This window comes from Jaculus jaculus, chromosome 1, assembly GCF_020740685.1.
Source record: "Jaculus jaculus isolate mJacJac1 chromosome 1, mJacJac1.mat.Y.cur, whole genome shotgun sequence".
NCBI lineage: Eukaryota > Metazoa > Chordata > Mammalia > Rodentia > Dipodidae > Jaculus > Jaculus jaculus.
In genome coordinates, this window is record NC_059102.1 from 171,340,905 (window position 1) to 171,359,069 (window position 18,165).

The following is an 18,165-nucleotide window of genomic DNA, read 5'->3' on the forward strand; positions in this document are numbered from 1 at the left end:
GTGTTCTTAGGTGTATGAATTAGCGACTCCTATACTCCTACAGCCTTACCTCCTTCTTTGCCTAGGGTCCATCTACCTTCAGCAGGGTAGACTCACAAGTGGCCAACTGTGTCCTATAAAGTCAGTAATGAAGAGAACAGCAAAAAGGTTGCAGAATTTCCCCCATCCCAACAAAGAAGCAGGAATGAAATCAGATTGGCACCAATTTCTCTTTTAAAATAGACTCCTCTATTTTAAAAGTGCATTGAATATACACCAGCTACTTTACTTCAATGAGATTTTTACTTCACTTACAAAGAGATGAGAACTGCAGGTGCATTGAAAAGGGTATTGAAAAGTTGACCTAGTTTCTACAATGTTTTATGTCCTCAACTATCAGAATAAATTTCGGTTCCTTAAAATATCAACTCCCAGTTAATTCCAGGTCAGCCTGGACCAGAGTGAGACCCTACCTCGAAAAACAAAACAAAACAAAACATCAGCTCCCAAACCAGACATGGTAGTGCACGCCTTTAATCCCAGCACTCAGGAGGCAGAGGTAGGAGGATCGCCATGAGTTCAAAGCCACCCTGAGACTACATAGTAAAGTCCAGGTCAGCCTGGGGCAGAGTAAGACCCTACCTCGAAAAACCAAAAACAAAAAAAAAAATTATATATATGTATGTATGTATATCAGCTCCCGGGCTAGATAGATGGCTTAACAGTTAAGGCATTTGCCTGCAAAGTCAAAGGACCTTGGTTCGATTCCCCAAGAAACACATAAGCCAGATGCACAAGACAGCGCGTGCGTCTAGAGTTCGTTTGCAGTGGCTGGAGGCCCTGGTGTGCCCATTCTCTCTCTCCCTCTCTCTGGCTCTCTCTCTCTAATAAATAAAGTAAAAAATTTTTTAAATAAAATATCAGCTTCCTAAAACAAAAATCATTTCACTTCACAATGAGAAAAGTACTACTTCATTCCAATAAAGAACACCACAGTGTATATACACAAAACTTTTTTGCTCTGTCTGCTAAGGCAAAATGAGTAGTTAGGAAATGTAGATGAGATCTGAAAATCAAAGACAAAAGATAATCTGAGAGTCTGGTATGATGGTACACGCCTTTAATTCCACCACTTGAGAGGCAAAAGTAGGAGGAGAGCAGTGAGTTCAAGGCCAGCCTGAGACTACAAAGTGAGTGCCAGGTCAGCCTGGGCTAGAGTGAGACCCTACCTACCTTAAAGACCCAGCTATAGCACTCCTAGGCATATATCCAAAGGACTCATCTCATTTCCTTAGAAGTACATGCTCAACCATGTTTATTGCTGCTCAATTTATAATAGCTGGAAAATGGAACCAGCCTAGATGTCCATCAACTGATGAGTGGATAATGAAGATGTGGCACATTTATACAATGGAGTTCTACTCAGCGGTAAAGAAAAATGAAGTTATAAAATTTGCAGAAAAATGGATGGACCTGGAAAAGATTATACTAAGTGAGGTAACCCAGGCCCAGAAAGCCAAGTGCCACATGTTCTCCCTCATATGTGGATCCTAGCTACAGATGATTGGGCTTCTGCGTGAGAATGAAAATACTTAGTAGCAGAGGCCAGTAAGTTAAAAAGGAGACATAAAGGGAAGAGAAAGGAAGGGAGGAGGATACTTAATGGGTTAACATTGTATATATGTAATTACAATGATTGTAATGGGGAGGTAATATGATGGAGAATGGAATTTCAAATGGGAAAGTGTGGGGGTGGGGAGGGAGGGAATTACCATGGGATATATTTTATAATCATGGAAAATGTTAATAAAAATTTTAAAAAAAAAAAGAGCCGGGCATGATGGCACACGCCTTTAATCCCAGCACTTGGGAGGCAGAGGTAGGAGGATCGCCATGAGTTCAAGGCCACCCTGAGACTACAGAGTTAATTCCAGGTCAGCCTGGACCAGAGTGAGACCCTACCTCAAAAAACCAAAAAAAAAAAAAAAAATTAAAAAAAAAGAAAGAAAGAATATCTAATCTGAGTTACTAGAAGAGATTAATCTTAATCTTCTTGAGTACAACTGTAATCCTCATGTAATATAAGAGAAGTAAAGCAAAAGCAGTATCCTAGCACTTGTATCTTTTAGCACAAATGCAGTTAATAATTTAAGAATAGGGCTGGACTCGTACAGTGCACTCTTCCAGACACAAAATGGCCTGGATAACCATAACCTCACAGTGCCTGGTGGCACTGTCTTCGCAAGATCATCATAACAGGAAGAAAGGATGACATCAAAATAAAAGAGAGAGGGAGGAGCCAGGCATGGTGGCATATGCCTCAAAAAACAAAAGTAAATAAATAAATAAAAAAGAAATACTGAAGCCGGGCATGGTGGCGCACGCCTTTAATCCCAGCATTCAGAAGGCAGAGGTAGGAGAATTGCCAAGAGTTCGAGGCCACCCTGAGTCTACATAGTGAGTTCCAGGTCAGCCTGGGCTAGAGTGAGGCCCTACCTCAAAAAAAAAAAAAAAAAAACAAATAAAGAAATACTGAGGGCTGGAGAGATGGCTTAGCCATTAAGCGCTTGCCTGTGAAGCCTAAGGACCCCGGTTGGAGGCTTGGTTCCCCAAGACCAACGTTAGCCAGATGCACAAGAGGGCCCACGCGTCTGGAGTTTGTTTGCAGTGGCTGGAAGCCCTGGCGTGCCCATTCTCTCCCTCTCCCCCTCCCTCTCTCCCCCCTCCCCCCCTTTCTCTCTCTCTCTCTCTCTCTCTGTCTCTTTCTCTCTCTGTCACCCTCAAATAAATAAATAAAAATGAACAAAAAAAATTTAAAAAAAAAGAAATACTGAGAGAGGAGGGGATCTGATGGAGAGTAGAGTTGTGAAGGGGAAAATGGGAAGGAGAGAATTATCATGGCTCATTATCTACAATCATGGAAGTTGTCAATAATTAAAAAATACAAGTAAAAATTTTGAAAAAATGAATAAGGCTGGAGAGATGGCTCAGCAGTGAAAAGTGCTTGCTTGTACAGTCTTAACAGCCTTGGTTCCATTCCCCAGTACCCACATAAAGCCAAATACACAAAGTGGTGCATGCATGTAGCACATCCATACTTTCTCTTTTGCTTTTGCTTTTTTTCTCTCTCTCCTTGCAAATGAATAAATAATTTTGAAAAAGCTATAATAATTTAAGAATAAAGCCAGGCATGGTGGCACATGCCTTTAATCCCATCACTCCAGAGGCAGAGGTAGGAGGATCACCGTGAGTTCGAGGCCACCCTGAGACTCCATAGTGAATTCCAGGTCAGCCTGGGCTAGAGTGAGACCCTACATCGCAAAACCAAAAAATAAATAAATAAATAAATAAGGGAGGGACAAAAGGGGAGGAGAGGAAGAAAACCCTAGGCTGAAATAAAATTGCAAGTCCCCAGCAAGGCTGCAGCTTATGCATAATATCCCCCAGGTCACAGCTTGTTTTTTCCACTTATAAAAACAAATTATTTTCTTAGAATACTTTTTACAGGAAATATTCATGAGCTCAAAATTTTTACATGTCACAGTTTTGTAAATGTCCATAAACAAGGGCTGTAACTACACTCAGCTGAACAACAAAGGAGGACACTCGTTTCAATAAAGGAAAGCAGGATAAGCCTGCTTTCATTTATAAATAATTGTATTTTGCTCAACCTGTTGAATATTATCCTACAAAGTTCTGGTTGGACAAACAAAATCGAGGTAAAGAATCTGGTTAAAGCCAGGTGTGGTGGCACAAGCCTGTAATCCAAATACAGCAAGACAGAGATAAGAGGATCACCAAATTCAAGTTCAGGGCCAGGCTTTTCATTCAACATAGGGAGTTCCAGGCCAACATGGTTACATAGTGAAACCTGGTTTCAAAAACACAAAACCAAACAACAAAAAAAAGGCTCAAGGTCAAACCTAAGCAAAACCATTTTCAATCTATTCTGCTGAAATCAAATTAACCTGGGCAAGGGCAAGACCCTAACCTGGATAAACAAAACAAACAAACAAAAAAGATATGTGGGGGCTGGAGAGATGGCTCAGTGGTTAAGGAGCTTGCCTGCAAAGCCAAATGACCCAGGTTCGACTCCCCAGGACCCACATAAGCCAGATGCACAAGGGGCGCACACACTAGAGTTCGTTCGTTTGCAGTGGCTAGAGGCCCTGGCACACCCATTCTCTCTCTCTACCTGCCTATTTCTGTATATATATATCTCTCTCAAACTAATAAATAAAAATTAAAAAGCCGGATGTGGTGGCAAACACCTGTAATCCCAGCACAGAGGCAGAGGTAGGAGGATCACTGTGAGTTCAAGGCCACCCTGAGACTACATGGTGAATTACAGGTCAGCCTGGGCTAGAGTAAGGCCCTGCCTTGAAAAACAAACAAACAAACAAACAAAGACATTTAGGGCTAGAAAGATGGCTTAGCAGCTAGCAGTTAAGGTATTTGCCTGTGAAGCCTAAGGATTTGGGTTCGACTCCCCAGAACCCATGTAAGCCAGATACACACAGTGGTGCTTACATCTGGAGTTCGTTTGCAGTGGCTAGAGGCCCTAACATGCCAATTCTCTCTCTCTCTCTAGTAAATAAATAACTTTTTTAAAGGCATTAGGGTGTTGCCACCTGTTTGTCTCCCTAGTTAATGCCTCACTTGATGAAAAGTTACTTTTTTTTTTTTTTTTTTGAGGTAGGGTCTCACTTTAGCTCAGGCTGAACTGGAATTAACTGTGTAGTCTCAGGGTGGCCTCAAACTCATGGCAATCCTACCTCTGCCTCCCAAGTGCTGGGATTAAAGGCGTGCACCACCACACCCGGTTTATAGTCACTCTCTTTTTATTAACGTTATTATTTACTGAGAGAGAATGAGTGTACCAGGGCCTCTAGCCACTGGAAACAAACTCCAGCTGCATGAGCCACCATATGTATCTGGCTTATGTGGGTTCTGGGGAGTTGAACCTTGGACCGTCCTTAAGCTTCGCATGCAAGTACCATAACCACTAAGCCATCTTTCTGGCCCAAGTTATCTACTCTCATACCACCATTCCTCAAAGTTGCCTACTACTTACAAAAAAAAAAAAACAAAAATGGTAGCTGAGTATAGTGGTACATGCCTGGAATCCTATCACTTGGGAAGCAGGAAGATTTTGAATATGAGGTCAGCCTGGGCTATACAATAAAATTGTTTCAAAAACACTATGGAAGGAGCTGGGCATGGTGGCACATGCCTCTAATCCCAGCACTTGAGAGGCAGAGGTAAGAGGATTGCTGTGAGTTTGAGGCCGCCCTGAGACTCCATAGTGAATTCCAGGTCAGCCTGGGCTAGAGTGAGATCCTATCTCAACCCCCCCAAAAAAAAAAATACTGTAGAAGGGCTGGAGAGATGGCTTAGTGATTAAGGTGCTTGCCTGCGAAGCCTGGGGACCTATGTTTGATTCTCCAGATCCCACATAAGCCAGATACACAAAGGTGAGGCAAGCGCAAGATTGCACATGCCCACTAGGTGGCACAAGCAGTCTGGAGTTCAATTGCAGTGGCTAAAACTACCAATTATCTCCCTCTCTTTTTGTCTCTTTGTTGCTCTTCCTAAAATAAAAAAATTGTTTTGTTTTAAATATTTTATTTATTATTTATTTATTAGAGACAGAGAGGGAGAGAATGAGTGTGCTAGGGCCTCTAGCCACTGCAAATGAATTCCAGATGCATACGCCATCATGTGCATCTGGCTTACGTGGGATCTGGAGAATCAAATCTGGGTCCTTAGGCTTTGCAGGCAAGCAACTTAACCACTAACCCATCTCTCCAGCCCTAAAATATTTTTTTAATTAAAAATAAATACTATGGAAGCCAGGTGTAAGTGGCACATGCCTTTAATTCCAACACTAGGGAGGCTGAGGTAGGAGGATCACTATGAGTTCAAGATCAGTCTGAGACTACTACATAGTGAATTTTCCAGGTCAGCCTGGGTTAGAATAAGACCCTACCTCAAAAAAAAAAAAAAAAAAAAAAAAAAAAAACAATGGAAGATAAATAAAAGACATTTGGTCCAACAAATGAAGTTTGAGAATTAGGTCATGGTTTCAAGGTAAATACATGGTGTTGCTGAGTTGTACACTGTTCAGTGACCTATATAGAAATAAAATCCACTTGTCATGACAAGCCTCTGACATGGTTAATACTATTTTTGTGTGGTGGTGGTACTAGAGATCCAACCTACAGCCCAGAACATGCAAGACAAGGACACTTACCACTGAGCTATATCCTCACTGAGATGATTAATATCCCCATTGTGGAGACAAGGGAACCAAGGCAGGCAGTGACTAAGCAATTCACTTCTAGGCTATATAGTCAAAGCAAGGTTTGAACCCAGTCTGGCTTAAGCATCCTTGCTCTTTCTTATCCACTATTCTGTTGCCTTGACTTACCATTGGTGGGACTTTCTGATAAATTAAGCTTTTGTTTCAACATAGTGAGAAAAATTCATAGCAGAGCCGGGTATGGTGGCGCACGCCTTTAATCCCAGCACTTGGGAGGCAGAGGTAGGAGGATCGCGGAGAGTTCAAGGCCACCCTGAGACTACATAGTGAATTCCAGGTCAGCTTGGACTAGAGCAAAACCCTACCTCAAAAAACAAAACAAAACAACAACAAAACATAACAGTAAAACATTTGAAGTAAAATATTAATAATTGGTGTCTGCCGGGCATGGTGGCGCATGCCTTTAATGCCAGCACTCAGGAGGAAGAGGAAGAAGGATCACTGTGAGTTTGAGGCCATCCTGAGAATACAGAGTAAATTCCAGGTCAGCCTGGGCTACAGTGAGACCCTACTTCAAAAAAAAAAAAAAAAAATTCTTGGTGTCTTCATGAAGAGTATCAAAGTTAATGCACGAGTCTTGCAAAATTCCTCAGAGTTTGAAATTAAAATTAAGGTTTTTGTTTTATATTTTCCTTTTAATTTGGGGAGTAGAGAGAGAAAAGGGCTCCAGACCCATGAGCCACTTTGTGCATCAGACTTTTACATGGGTACTAGGAAATAAAACCTGAGCTGGCAAGTTTTATAAGCAAGTGCCTTTACCCACTGAGCCAAATCGCCATCCCTCAAATAAAAACCTTAAAAAACACTTTTGCCAGGCATGGCAGCACACACCTTTAATCCCAGCACTCAGGAGGCAGCAGTAGGTAGGAGGATTACCATGTGTTTGAGGCCACCCTAAAACTACATAGTGAATTCCAGGTCAGCCTGGGCTAGAGTGAGACCCTACCTCTGAAAAAAAAAAATTGTTTTTCAGCTGGGTGTGGTGGTACACACCTTTAATCCCAGCACTTGGGAGGGAGGGGTAGGAGGATCGCCATGAGTTCAAGGCCACCCTAAGACTACCTGGTGAATTCCAGGTCAGCCTGGGCTATAACAAGACCCTACCTTAAAAAAAAAAAAAAAAAAAAAAAAAAAAACTTTTATCATACAGTGGTACATGTGAAAGTTTTCACCAATTACTTACTGCTGATCAGCACAGAACACTTGAAAAAATCTTTGGATTCTTATCATGCCTTCTTATAGAAAACCACTCCAATCAATCTGAAGGGCTTACTAGAAAAGAAGTGACCCTAAAAATGGAGAACACTGTCCCTGAACAAAAACAATAAATTCAGGCCTTATTATCATTGCAATCTCAAGTACATTACGGGGGAAATTTACTCAAAAAAAAAAAAAAAAAAACCCACTATGACCCTATAATCCCAGCATTTGGGAGGTAGCCACAGAAGGATCAAGAGTTCAAGACCAGCCTGAGATACATGAGACCCTGTCTCAAAGCAACAACAAAAAGAAAGGAAAAGGTGGGGAGATGCCTCAGTGGTAAAGCCCTTGGCAATGCTTGCATGAGAGTCTCAAGCACCCATGTAAAATGCAGGGCACGGTGGTGTGCACTTGCAATCCCAGGGTCAGGGAGGAAGAACCCTAGAGCTCACTGACCAGCTAAACTAACTGAATTGGTAAACTTCAGGTCCAGTGAGAAGACCCTGTCTTGGGGCAAGGGAGCGATAGCTCAGCAGTTAAAGGGGCTTGTTTGCAAAGCACATTGGCCTGATTTGATTCCTTAATGCCTACATAAAGCCAGATGCACAAAGTGGTGCATGTACCTGGAATTCAGTTGCTTGCACATACGCATATAATTTTTTTTCTTGGTTTTTTCAAGGTGGGGTCTTGCTCTAGCCCAAGCTGACCTGGAATTCACTATACAGTCCCAGGATGGCCTCAAACTCTTGAAAATACTCTGAGAAGTTCTCGTCTCAAAGTATAAAATGGAGGGCTTAGCAGTTAAGCGCTTGCCTGTGAAGCCTAAGGGCCCCGGTTCAAGGCTCAGTTCCCCAGGTCCCACGTTAGCCAGATGCACAAGGGGGCGCACGCGTCTGGAGTTCGTTTGCAGTGGCTGGAAGCCCTGGCGTGCCCATTCTCTCTCTCTCTCCTCTATCTGTCTTTCTCCCTGTGTCTGTCACTCTCAAATAAATAAATAAAAAATGAACAAAAAAATATTTAAAAAAAAAAAAGTATAAAATGGAGAGCAATTGAGAAAGACATCTAATGTTGACCTCTGGTCTCCCCACCACCACCACGCACACATGCATATACACACACACACATGCATATATACCTAAACACACATATGAATGTACATATGCACAGTATACACATACAAAAGAAAAATCAAACATTTTCTCTGAAGCAATGATACTCAAAATCTTCATTTCAAAACTGGTGGCACACGCCTTTAATCATAGCACTGAGGCAGGAGTAGGAATATCACTGTGAGACTGAGGACATTCTGAGACTACATAGTGAATTCCAGGTCAGCCTGAGCTAGAGTGAGATCCTACCTCGAGGAAAAAAAAAACAACTATCATTCCATGGTCATTATATTTTCTTTTTTTGTTTGTTTGGGGGTTTTTGTTTGTTTGTTTGTTTGTTTTGAGGTAGGGTCTTACTCTAGTCAAAGCTGACCTGGAATTCACTATGTAGTCTCAGGGTGGCCTTGAACTCAGTGATCCACCTACCTCTGCCTCCTCTGCCTCCTGAGTGCTAGGATTAAAGGTGTGTGCCACCACGCCCGGCAATGGTCATTATATTTTCAACCAGAGCTAAAATCAGTGCCTTCATTTTGCTGTCCTATGTTTTCCCAGAAAATGGCTATATGAAGTTTTCAGTGACTGAATATAACAGCTGCGTAAGTTATGAAATGACCTAAGTAGGCCTCCTATATTTTTTTTAACTCTGTTCTTTGGATTGACTGACAGAAAAGCTAAAACTTAAAGGTATGGTGACACGGGCCTGTAATACCTATACTCAGAAGGCAGAAGCAAGAGGATCACTTAAGTTCAAGGCCAACGAGGAACATTAGTGAGATTAGTAAAACGCGGGGGGGGGGGGGGGGGGGGGGGGACCAGACCTGACAGGATGGCTCACACCTTTAATCCCAGCATTCAGGAGGCAGAGGTAGGAGGATTGCCTTGAGTTCAAGGCCAGCCTGGAACTACAGTGTGAATTCCAGGTCAGTGGGGTTAGAGAGAGACCCTACCTTGGAAAACAGAAATAATCAAAACAGGCGGGAGTAGGGGGAGGAGATATAAAAGGCTGAGGTAGGGAATGTGGCTCAGATGGTAGAATGCTTGCCTAGCATGCACAAATCCTAGGATCAATCCCCATTACGGTATGGCATAAAACTCAGTATGGTGGCACAAGTTCTGAAGCCCAGTTCATTCAAGGTCATTGTTATCTACATAGCAAGCTCAAGGCCAACCTAGACTATACAAAACAAATAAATGAGGGATGGGGAGATGGCTTAGCAGTTAAAGCACTTGCCTGTGAAGCTTAAGGACCCAGGTTCTATTCCCTAGTACCCATGTAAGCCAGATGCACAAGGTAACACATGCGTCTGGAGTTCATCATTTGCAATGGCTACAGACCCTGGGTGCCCATTTATGTATATACAGACACACACACACATACACACACACACACACACACACATACATATGTGCCTCTTTCTCTCAAATAAATTAAATAAAAGGGGAGGGGGCTGGAGAGATAGATGGCTTAGTGGTGAAGGCACTTGCCTGCCTTTAATCCCAGCACTTGGGAGGAAGAGGTAGGAGAACTGGCAGTTCGAGGCCATCCCAAGACTACATAGTGAATTCCTGGTCAGCCTGGACTACAGCAAGACCCTACTTCAAAAATGCAAACAAATAAATTAATTAATAAAATAACAAACAATAAATAGGAAAATGACAGCTTACAGTAAAAATTTCAGAATTACACGGGCGTGGTGGTGCACGCCTTTAATTCCAGTACTCGGGAGGCAGAGATAGGAGGACTGCCATGAGTTCTAGGCCACCCTGAGACCACATAGTTAATTCCAGGTCAGCCTGAGTTAGAGTGAGACCCTACCTCAACAAACCAAAAAATAAAAAATAAAAAAAGTTTCAGAATTACATGTTAGTGTCACTATGTTGTTTTGCTTCTTTTCTCAACTTTCAAGCTTTCCCCAGAAGTCCCTACTAATTCTCATCAAGTACCTTAATTAACCAAGGCTTACTGAGCACATAAGTATGTTAGACATACTAAGACTGGTGCTAAAGAGAGATAAGACAGTACCTACGCCAAGCTCTATCTGTAGTGAAGGACAACATGTACTTTTAATACAGTATAAGTACATTTACCTGAAGTATCTCCTACATTCCTCACTACAAACTAATTTCATTTCAACCCAAAGAACTGAAAAAACTCTTTTAAAGAAATTTTACTTTTTTCTCCCCAGGCAGGGTCTTACTAGCCCAGGCTGTCCTGGAACTCTCCCTGTAGTCCCAGACTGGCCACAAATGCACAGCAATCCTCTTACCTCCACCTCCCAAGTGCATACACCACCAAACTTAGTTTGTACTCTCCTGGGTTTTGTTGTTGTTTGTTTGTTTTCTCGAGGTAGGGTCTCGCTCTAGCCCAGGCTGAACTAGAATTCCCTATGTAGTCTCAGAATGGCCTGGAACTCACTGCTCGCTTTCTCCTTTGCCTCCCAAGTGCTGGAACTAAAAGCATGCGTCACCACACCCGGCTCTTCTTTTCTTTTGAAGTATTGATATTGTAAGGCCTCATACATACTAGGCAAGTGTGGTACCACCACTGAGCTACAACCCCAACCATTAGTAAAATTTTTTTCAGGCCGGGTGTGGTGGCTCACGCCTTTAATCCCAGCATTTGGGAGGACAAGGTGGGAGGATCAATGCAAATTCGAGGCCAGCCTGAGACTACATAGTGAATTCCAGGTCAGTCTGGGCTAGGGGCTAGAGTGAGACCCTACCTAGAGAAAAACAAAAAGAAAGAAAGAGAAGGATAAAGGAAGAAAGGAAAGAAAGAAGGGAGAGGGGAAGGGAGACGAGGAGAGGAGAGGAAAATAAAATCAGGACAGCAGTGACATGCATTTGATCAGAACCCTGTTTTCAGGATTAAAACACTATCCATACTAGCAATACCAACTCCCACAAACGCTATGAAAAATTGGATCATTTACATATATTATCCCAACAGGTCAGTGTCTAAAATTACATATTCCTGCCTCTAGCAAGGGTTCATTCATTTAGTTCAACTGTTACTTCCACTCTCTTCTGGAGAACAACAGTTTATTAGTGGTTAAAACCATGGACTTTGTAGTTAATCAGACCAGGGTTAATCCTGGCCTCCACCATTTACAGACAGTGGAATTTTCAGTAAACCTCAGCTTCTGTGTCTCAAAATCTTTTTTTAAAAAAAAGTTATCAAAAATTAAGTGAACAGCTTATGCAAAATGCTATTAGCACCCAGGAAGAAAATGAGAGGGAGGGTAGGGACAGGAGAATCTGGCAATTACTAACAGAGGATCACCACACCTACTAAAACAGAAAGAAATTACACAGAGCTAATCATTGTTATTCCAACTGATAGTAATCTATGCTGAATTTACTTGCAAGCATCCTATGTCACCCTTCCCTACTTGAAAAGCTTAAGGCTGAATGGTAATTTTGTAGAGCTTTGTAGATCTCCAAATAGTCCAAATTTTATACTGGCTGAGAACATGTTCTAACCCCTTAACTGTCCATAAAAGAATCAAAAGAAAGGTACTAGAAATCTAACCAGCTAAGACAGCCCACCTGAAAGACAGACCACTACCTTACTCACATAACAAAGAAACCAACAGTGTTATATATGGGAAGCAAACAGGGAAAGAAAAATCTGTACAATTCATGCAAATGGGTTGTCAACATTTTTGACCCCAAAATCAAAAAAAGGAGCACAGTAAAAATAACAACAACAAAATAAAAGACTTACTTATATGCACCCCTTCCAGTAATTACTGCAAGAACCAGTGGAGGTGAAGTAAAAGACAAATCTTCCATCTTATCTCCCAAGCCCTATGCTACATACCAGGGAAAACAATGCCTTAGTTTGTGAAAACAGTTCTGGACCCTAACTATGATGCTCAGTACAGCTACACAAAGCCCAGTTTCAAAGCCGGACCTAAACCACCACCAGTCATCCAGAACCCATTTTCAAACTGCCTTTGTACTCCAGCTCTCTCATCCCTCCCCCTAAAGGTTGAGTGGGAAACCGACTCGAGGAAGCAACATGACCAACCCTTCAAAGACCCACCAAGAAACCTCCTCAGGCTACAGTCAAGGCAGAGAAAACATTTCAAAGAAAAATTTTAAAAAAATTTAACTACAACTTTAGCGCTACTGACACATCTTTTTCCTTTTTCTTCAACTCATTTTTTATTCTGAGATCCAGACATCAAAATTTTCCTGCAGCCTTTGCCTAGATTATATGGAAAGGAGGAACAAAAGTTGTTTCTTCCAGAAGCCACAACCTCATAAGGATGAAATCATCTTACAAGAAATGTCTTCATTTTAGAAAAGAAATTCAAGAAATTGTTCCAGTCTAAAAAGAACGAGGGATCAGGGGATTATTAAAGATAAAGCTCATAAGCAAGTTATATAGTAAAACCCATCTTGTTACATTAGGGCAGTATCTATTCCAGTGTAATTTTGACTGATTCACATTTTAAAAGGAGAAGGAAGAGAACATCCTAGTTTCCAGCTCCTGAAGCAGTGGCTATACAATTATGGACAATCAGTACTTTTGCAAAACAAAAGCCATAGGAATCTTAAGATTAAATGTAAGATATGAAAGCAATCATGGTACGGGCCTTCAGCCCTAACAGCGTTAAGACTTAATGGTAAATTAACCAAACAAAAACTCACTTCTAAAAATTTAACTTTCCAATTGGTCTAAAAATAAAAATCCTCTTTTGTGTTTTCTCAAATGCATACTGAAAACTGAAGTTTTCTTAAGTGGTTTCTCTTAGCCTAACCTTACACAACCCACAGCCCTCTCACAGACCACAGGGCTGAAAATATTTTCAGGTGAGCTGCCCACTTTGCTCAGGAGAAATAAAAACCATGATTAGAATTTCCTTATCCCTTTTAAGCACATAAACCAAACATTATCATATTTGCACATTTAACATAGAACACTTTCACGGATCTTTGCCATCAAATGTGCATTTTAGGACGAAGAAACCAGTGGCAACTCGGTTAACATAGATCCAGTTGCCTTCTTTTATGAAGCAAACCAGGGAAGCAATCGTCAACCAGCGAATGGGGATCCCACCCACCGCACCTGGAAAAGTAAGAAGGATCCACCCAGGAGCAGCAGGACTAAAACCGATCTCGGTAGTTCAAATTCTCTGGGGGAAATAGACAATACTATTTAAGCTGTAAAGCTCCCTGCAATTTGCCATTGCCACAAATCCAATAGCAAATGGGGGGGGGGGGGGAATGAAAGTTTTGAAGCATATGAAGAACCATCTGTACAACTAGCTTCCGACCCGGACAAATTCCTTTCCCAACCCACACACAACATGCCAAAAAAAACAACTTTTCATTTGGGCTCCGAAAACATAAGTATGTTAGCTTAATACAGAAAAAAAGAAAGAAAAGAAAAAGAAAAAGAAAAAAACCCTCAAAATCAAAAAACACACAAAATTGGAATTTACACAACTTCTCTTATCCCTTTGATTCTACTCAGTCCCTTGTATCAGACCTGGAAGTTTGTTTCTAAGTCTTGTATAATTTACCTTTCCCTTAATATAAATAAAATACCCGAATACCACCAAAGTAGTGAAAGTAGAAAGAAAAATAATTGCTTGAAAGTCACCCATCAGTATTAACAGACTCTCCTTTTTAAATTCTCTCCAGTTACCGTCAAGACAAAAATTCAACTTGGATATCCTCCTTTGCTCATCTTCACACACATTTTTTAAAAAAGAAAAAAAGCACACACCTCAAATGTGGACTTTAAAAAATCCGTCCTTCAAGAAAGAAACCCAGGTTTCACCAATGTGCTGAGAAAGACAAATCCAGCAAGGCAGTTGGTTTTCGCCACCTCTTCCTCCTTTCAGGATCTTTCCTGCTTTTCTCTCTCTCTCTCAGGATCTTTCCTGCTTTTCTCTCTCTCTCTCTCTCTCTCTCTCTCTCTCTCTCTCTCTCCTCTCTCTCTCTCCCCTCTCTCTCTCTCCCCTCTCTCTCTCTCCTCTCTCCTCTCTCTCTCTCTTCCCCCCACTGGTCCAACACCTAAAATGGAAGTTGCACCCAGCCAAAGGCAAGGGAGCTGGGTGGTGACAAACTGATCTGGCAGCCCTACCCCCTCGCTTTCCTAAGTGATGTCAGCCTCTGTGAGCTTCCAATAGGAGCCAGGCATAAATCAGGGAGCTGACCCTATCCAATAGGAAACTTTATTATAGGAAATTAAAAAAAAGAGAGAGAGGAGGAGAGAAAGAGACAGGGGAAGTTTTATATATATATTTACATTTAAAGCGGAGACTATACAGTCTCCGAGGACCAGCTGCAGAGCTCAGGGTGTGGGCATGCTGAGAAGCCTGAGCTTTGCAGAACGGCACAACTAACCTCAGTTCTCTCTGGCAGGGCTCTTGCTCCTCTTACCTCTCTGGTGGACAGTCAGGAGAGCTCTGATTTGATTTGCCTGCTGCTTTCTTCCCCAGAGGAAAAGAGAAAAGGAAGGAGAGAAACCTTAGAAACAGGACGGCTCTGGGCTGACTGTTAGTAGGGAATATCTGAAATAATCTCGCAGTTTCATTGTTTGGTTTAATGGTACTAGAGCTCATTAGGAAAAATAAATGCCTGGATTTGCAAATAGTTTTTAGTCTCCCTCCTCTAAACCAAAAGGAAGCAGAATTCACTGGGGTGGTGTGAAAAACCACTGTCTTTATGTGTTACCAAATCAAATTAGTGTGGGTTTGTCTGGGAAAGTAAATACAATCCAACAGAAAAAAAAATATTAGGGACTGGGGAGAAGGCTCAGCTGTTAAAGGAGCTTGCTGACAAAGCCTGCTAGCTTAGGTTCAATTCTTCAGCCACCCATGTAAAGCTGGATGGGCATTCATTTGGCATGGCAAGACACCCTAGTATGCCCATATACACATGTGCAAATTAAAAAATTAAACCAGGCATGGTGGTGCATGCCTTTAATCCCAGCTCACTATGATTTTTCTTTTAAAAAAAGAAATATATTTAGGATTAGATAACTAGATAACAACATAAATAAAATAATCAAGAAAATTCAATTTAGGGCTGGAAAGATGGCTTAGAGGTTAAGGCGCTTGCCTGCAAAGTCAAAGGACCCAGGTTCAACTCCCCAGGACCCACATAAGCCAGATCCACAAGGTGGTACATGTGTCTAGAGTTCATTTGCAGCAGCTGGAGGCCCTGACATGATCATTCTCTTTCTTTCTCTCTCTTTCTCTCTCTCTCTTTCTCAAATAAATAAATAAATAATCACTATGTAGTCTCATGGTGGCCTTGAACTCACAGTGTCTCTCCTACCTCTGCCTCCCAAGTACTGGGATTAAAGGCATGCACCTCCACACCTGGCAAAATTAAAATACTTTTTTTAAAAAAGAAAGAAAATGGGCTGGAGAGATGGCTTAGTGATTATGGCAGTTGCCTGCAAAGCCAAAGGACCTCAGTTCAATTCCCCAGGACCCATGTAAGCCAGATGCACAGGGGGCACATGCATCTGGAGTTCATTTGCAGTGGCTGGAGGCTCTGGATTACCCATTCTCTCTCTCACTGTGTCTTTCTCTCAAATAAGTAGATAAAAATAATAAAATATAGAAAAAAAGAAAATCACACAGGCAGGCATAGTGGCGCATGCCTTTAGTCCCAGCATTCAGAAGGCAAAGGTAGGAGGGACACCGTGAGTTCGACACCGCTCTGAAACTACATAGTGAATTTCAGGTCAGCCTAGGCTAGAGACTCTACCTCAAAAAAACAAAACAAAACAACAAAAAAAAAAAGAAAGAAAATCAATTTAATTAATGTTAAACACTTTCTTTTTCATTTGATCTAAATAAAGGATTATAGGAGTATTTTTTTTTTTTTTGAGTTTGCTTATAGGTTTTGGGGGAAGGGTTATTGCTGCTTGGGAGGGTTGTTTTGTTTTAAGGGGGAGGTATTTGGGGATTTTGTTGTTGTTTTAAGACAAGGTCTCCCTATATACCCCAGGCTGACCTGGAACTCACAACATCATCCACACTGGTCTCAAACTAGTCTTCTGAGCAAGTGCTGGAATAACAGGTAAATCACCGTGTTCAGCTTCCTTTTTCCTACTGATGGTAAAATGTAAAACCTTGCTTCTACATTGCTGCAAGATAAGTCTTCACAAAGTTTTCATGAGAATAGTGATTAAGAGCAGTAAGATTTGTAATCTGACTAGCTGATTTCTAACTAGTTCTCTATAAGTACATTGCACTACTGTGTAACTGTGACCAAAATTACATAATCTCCGAGTCTTAGTTTCCTTAACCATAAAACAGGAAAAACTGTACCTCTCTCACAAGACTGTTGTAAAAATTAAAATACATTAAAAATTAAAACAAAATTAAAATTGTGGGGTTAGGCCGGGCATAGTGGTACATGCCTTTAATCCCAGCACTAGGGAGGAAGAGGTAGGAGAATCCCTGTGAGTACCAGACCACCCTGAGACTACAGAGTGAATTCCAAATCAGCATGAACTAGAGCGAGACCCTACCTTCAAAAAACCAAAAAAAAAAAAAGTTGGGTCGGGCGTGGTGGCACACACCTTTAATCCCAGCACTTGGGAGGCAAAGGTAGGAGGATCCCCATGAGTTCAAGGCCACCCTGAGACTACATAGTGAATGGAGTGAGACCCTACCTCAAAAAACAAAAAACAAACAGACAAAAAAAGTTGGGCTATAAAGATGGCTTAGTGGTTAAGGCACTTGCCTGCAAAACCAAAGGATACACATTCAATTCCCCAGTACCCATATAAAACCAGATGCACAAGGTAGCACATGTTTCTGGAGTGTGTTTGCAGTGGCTAAAGGCCCCAGGCGTACACATATTCTTTCTCTCTTTTTCTCTCTCAAACAAAATAGAAAAGAAAAACTGAGGGACTAGAGAGATGGCTTAGTAGTTACGGCACTTGCCTGTGAAACCTAAGGACTTAGATTTGATTCCCCGGTACCCATGTAAACCAGATGCACAAGGTAGGGCATGTGTCTGGAATTCATTTGCAGTGGCTAAAAGGCCCTGGAGTGCCCATTCTCCATCTGCCTCTTCCTCTGCCTCCCCCATCTCTCAAATAAATAAATAATTATTTTAAAGTGAATTATTAGCCAGGCATGGTGGCGCACTCCTTTAATCCCAGCACTTGGGAGGCAGAGGTAGGAGGATTTCCATGAGTTCGAGGCCACCCTGAGACTCCATAGTGAATTCCAGGTCAGCCTGGGCTAGAGTGAGACCCTACCTCAAAAACCAAAAAAAAAAAAAAAAAAAAAAAAGTGAATATTATTATGAACACTATCTACCCTCTACACCAAAATATTCAGTGACTTGCCAATGCCCAAAAATAGCAACCCATGGAACATCAATAGAGTGAAACATGCTTTGAACGCATGATGACCTCAATCCTCTAAAAATTGCCATGGAGGGGCTGGAGAGATAGCAGTTAAGGCATTTGCCTGTAAAACCAAAAGACCCAGGTTCAGTTCCCAAGATGAAAGCCAGATATACAAGGTGGCACATGTGTCTGGAGTTTGTTCGCAGTGGCTGAAGGCC

At 41.7% G+C, this 18,165-nt stretch overlaps 1 protein-coding gene across 9 annotated transcripts in view; it reads right to left on the minus strand.

Annotated features, from left to right (window-relative positions):
• The window catches only part of Ctnnd1 (catenin delta 1), an 82,644-nt gene extending 67,968 nt beyond the window's left edge, over positions 1-14,676 (minus strand). For 3 of the 9 annotated variants that reach the window (XM_045147189.1, XM_045147172.1, XM_045147157.1), the window contains exon 1: positions 14,351-14,675. The gene's annotated coding sequence lies outside the window, so the exon portion shown is untranslated. Of the gene's footprint in view, positions 1-12,337; positions 12,566-14,350 lie in introns of those variants that run through there. The other 6 variants (XM_004667718.2, XM_004667719.2, XM_045147121.1 and 3 more) reach the window with 4 other exon arrangements.
• Positions 14,677-18,165: the final 3,489 nt, after the last annotated feature.